Raw genomic sequence first — 4,674 nt, 5'->3', positions numbered from 1 at the left:
CCAAAATAAAAGCGGTACAAGCAGCTTCAACAGGTGTCCTGATTCCAGCCAGAACACGGTTAAATTTTTGCAGTAGCCAGGAGGAGCATGGCCAGGGCTCTGAGATTATTCTGTACCCCCTCAGGCTCTAGCAGGGGGCAAGGGGAATGTGCCCTTCTGGTGGGTCGGTGGCAGGTGAGTGGTCAGGGTAGTGCTGGTTCCGCATGGTGAGCACTCACCTGTGAATCGCTCATCTCTCTTGTATCCTCTGTTATTTAATACTGTTGCCGTTAGTGTTTGCTTCTTATTCCATCGCTCTTTCCAGTAAATTGTTATCTTGACTTTTGATCTTTAGCTTTTGTGCCTCCAATTTTCCTCTCCACCCTGGGAAAGGGGGGAGTGAGTTGGCACATGGTTTGGAGTATTTCAGTGGGAACACTAAATTGGGGAGTACCATTCCTAAGCCACGACAACAGGGAAAAAGCAATCTCCACTGAAATGATGGTAAAGTACTTGTGAAGCAGGCACAGGGAGCAGGGAGCACCTCCAGAGCCCTGTTGGATGGTCCTTCTGTTCATCACAGGCCTGTTACATCTAACTCTGACTTGTCTGCACCATGCAGGATGCTGTGGCACCCAGACCTCCTAAATGACCAGCACTAAACTTTTCATGGATTATAGCTACAGGAAGCAATCATAACCATGCCTTCTTTTCATTTCCTTCTCTACCAAGCTCACAGGCTGATGGTTTGAGAGTGAAATGCTCTAGAGTTTGATATTTAACTTGAACTGATCATCCCTTTCTTACCCTCCGTCGGGACAAAGGATGGGCTTGTTGCAGGAACACGTTTGTGCTGCATAGGAAATATTCACTCTGGTAGCAGAGTGAATCAGGAATATGTTGTGTGAGTGAGGCTCTGTTGCACCCTAGGGATTGAGAGTGTGTGCAGAAAAATTATATTTTAAATTGCTACTATCCCAAAACAACTGAGATGTAAAAATTCTTTTTCCTTTCAGTTCATGGAGGAAACCCCATGAAATGCACTAAGGCTCTAAGGTTTATCACTCCAAGGTCAGGCAGAGCAAATGTCTTGATATAAGGCATCATTTTGATAGAGATTTATCATATATAGATACAAGATTCTTTATTGGATCTGTTTCTCGCACCTTCTAAAGCAGGTTGGATTGATCTCATGTAACTCTATATAATCCTTTCCATTACCAGAGTGACACTACAAGTCCATCCTCCTAAGGGCTGCTCAGTTAACTGCTTTTGAGTGTCCAAGTGACCCCTTCAAATATATTTGTTTCTGCTGACAATAAACAAGCCCAGACCACCTCAGATGGAGACAAACAGCTCATGGATGCCTGAGGCTACCTGGGGTGAGACATTCTCCTGCACTGCTTCTTGAGGTCACCATAGGGACAGGGTAAGGACCATCTGCACCAAAAGTAAAAGCCTCTGTGCTGCAGCCTGGAAGAGCAGCTCCTTTCTTCTTTCAGAAGGATATTTGCTTTTCTCATGGAAAAATCTCTTCATCCTCTAGATACTGACAAGTCAAATCCTGGGTTCAGTTTTGAGCCCCTCATGACAAGAAAGACATTGAGGGGATGGAGTGTATCCAGAGAAGGGCAACAGACCCGGGGAAGGGTCTGGAGCACAAGTCTGATGAGGAGTGGCTGAGGGAGCTGGGGGGGCTCATGCTGGAGAAAAAAAGGCTCCAGTAGGACCTTCTCACTCTCTGCAACTCCCTGACAGGAGGGTGGAGCCAGGTGGGGGTCAGGCTCTTCTCCCACGTAAAAGTGTCCGGACCAGAGGAAATGACTTCAAGTTGTGATTAGGGAGGTTTAGATTGGATATTATATTTCTTATATTGGATATTATATTTCTTCACTGAAAGGATGGTCAAGCATTGGAAGTGGTGGAATCACTGCCCCTGGAGGGATTTAAAAGATGTGTGAATGTGGGACTTGGGGACATGGTTTAGTGGTGGCCTTGTCAGTGCTGAGTGAACGGTTGGACTCAATGATCTTAGAGGGCTTTTCCAACCTCAAGGATTCTGTCATTCTGTGATTCTAAGTCACCCCAAGGAGCAAATATTTATGTTAAGCATGAAGAGCTGCAAATGCAAAAGTGTAAGTAGCTTATTAGAAATTCACTGAAATAAAGATTAATAATTCAGTGAAATAAACAAAATAATCCTCTGTCTCAGACAAGTCTCGCAATATGCTTTATCACACTGATAACATGCTGCCACTACAGCAGCACTGATGTAACAGAGACCTGTCAGATACCTGCAGTGCCATTTACAAGCTTTGTTAAGCGTCGCTCTAGTCCTAGTGAACATGTAACACAAAACAGGCTGGTTTGCATTTTCTTTGCTCAGAGCAAAGTTTTCACAGGCAAGTAGAGCTGATTTCTATAGCTGGTGGCATAATCTGTCCATCCCCACAGCTCCCATTTGCTTTAACACATCTGAAGTGACAGCACCCTGCCTGCTCAGGAGAGCAAACCCGACACACCTAGCACAGAGCCATAGCCCTTGTCTAACAGCAAGGTTGTCTTGACTCTTCTCTGGTTCATGTATCCATAGATTTCAGAGAAGCTGCTGCTGAGAATGCCTTCAGAGTTCCCCACACCAATGATTTGTCTCCATCCTTCCTGGGCAGCACTCTGTGCAACACCTGGAAAATACTTGTTCTGGAACTGTGATTCCTTGAAACAGAGCAATATTCCGGCATGGCATGGCTAGTTGCAGGCTCGGGTTTCTGCATGATTATGCCAGAATGTCTACTATAGTGATAAAAAAATTATTTCAGGAGTAGAGGATGCTGACAGAACAATTCCTACAGATCCTTCACTCTCTGGGCCATTATTATTTAATAATATTTAATGGTGTTATTTAATATCTTCATTTTGGGAACAAGTTAAGCCAGTAGCACCTGCATTCAGCTAATTAGGATCAAAAGGGAGTGTTTTGGCCTTGACTGGTATTTTGGATAAAGAGGGTGCTGTGTTCTCAAAGCGAACACCGCTTAATGGTCTGCATGGTCTGCATGGGAAGAGAGTGGAGTGGTTACATCTGAGAAGACTGTGACTGTGGTTCCTCTCACATCAGCAGGAGAGAGCAATGGACTGAGCTTTTTGTACCATGTAATAAGAGTCTAGCAAAGGAAGCTGAGGAAGAGGGTGAAGGTCCAGCCCACTCACACTCCAGACTGAGCAGCACATTGGCACCCTGTGGTTGAACCTCTGCAGTGGAGACTTGCTCACTGTCATGCAGTGTTTTCCTATGGACAGTGTTTGCTGGTAGCTACGGATCAGAAAGACTGGGAGAAGCCCACTTGAGGTGGTAGTCCTGGCTTGATCCTTCCTTGCTGTGACAAAAAGCATGATTGGTGGGCCAGGGCTCTGGGGGGATGTCCCTCCCTCCAGTGCACAGTCCCCAGAGTGGACTTTAATGTGCCATTAAAGCAGTGGTGCAGAGTTCCAAAGGAAGGCAGCTGTTGATTTTCCTGTGCTTCTGCAGGGGAGGTGCTGGGGACAGAGGCATGCTGGAGGATGTACCAGTTGCACTGTGGAAGTGGTGGATGAAATCGGTGTTTTTGTCCAGCCCAGTGCTCCCTTTAGCAGTGAACTCACTGGAAGGTGCAGTTAGCCAAACCCAAGGAGGACCTAGATCAGATCAGTCACTTTCTGGGAGACTTTGCTTCTCACTGTCTTTCCAGGGTGACTCATTCAGACGGCTGCAATGTGGAGGCTCAAAGCAAGTGATGTGAATGCTGCTTCATGAGGAAAGCTAAAAAGAGAACTGAACAAGGAAAGATAAGGAAGCAAATAGGGTGTGACTTCACCCACAGCAAGGACCATGAATTACAATCTCAGCAGGGAGAGGTGCTCTGCACAGGGCAGTAACTAGCAACATGCCAGTGCCCATTTTAGAAGAAGGACTGCAAATAAACCCTGTTCCTAGCTAGAAGTGGAAATCAAAAGAGAGAAATGAAGCATAGCTCTAATTTTCTTTACTTTGTGCAACTTGTAAGGAAACTCGCTGTGGGAGAAAGTCCTTCAAAGAGCCAGATCCTTCCATTGCGAGAGCTGAAGAGCCTGCAGACAGCCAGGTAAGCACTAAGGAGCTTTCCTGCAGCACAGAAGATCCAAAAAGTTTTCAAAGTGAACATTTTCTAGGAACCACTGATATTGAAGATGCATGACTGCAGCCTCAGTATTCCCACAGAGAGGGAGGGATGGGTGAGTACCTGAGCCCCCAGGCAGCTGCAGTGCCATTTCAGCTCACCCGTTTCCCAGCAGATTTTGCAGCTAGTGAGGTGCCCGCTCTGTATGCAAGTGTTGGGGCAGGCACAGCAAATACAAGAAGGAAGTAGAATAATTAGAAAATATCCTTTAGACATTTACCTGGTGATGGTCCACCTGCTCTGCTTTGCTTTGAGCGTTTCACCTTGTTCCTGGGCAGTATTCTCCTGTAAGTGGTCAGGGAACAGCTGGGCCACCTTCAGCTCAGCAAGGTCAGGGAACTGCTGGGCCACCTTCAGCTCAGCAACTGCAATTCTCTGAGAGTAACATCTGGAGACTTTGTTCTGGATCACAGTCCCCTTGTGCTTAATCCTTAGCCAATGTGATACAAGGCAGTGCTTACCTTCACGTGTGTGGCTTGAGTGGAGAGGAGAAATTCAC

The sequence above is a fragment of the Manacus candei genome, unplaced genomic scaffold (assembly GCF_025592945.1).
Source record: "Manacus candei isolate 608988 ecotype Guabito, Panama unplaced genomic scaffold, ASM2559294v1 h1tg000151l, whole genome shotgun sequence".
In the NCBI taxonomy this organism is placed as follows: Eukaryota; Metazoa; Chordata; class Aves; order Passeriformes; family Pipridae; genus Manacus; species Manacus candei.
This window is presented reverse-complemented; position numbering follows the sequence as displayed.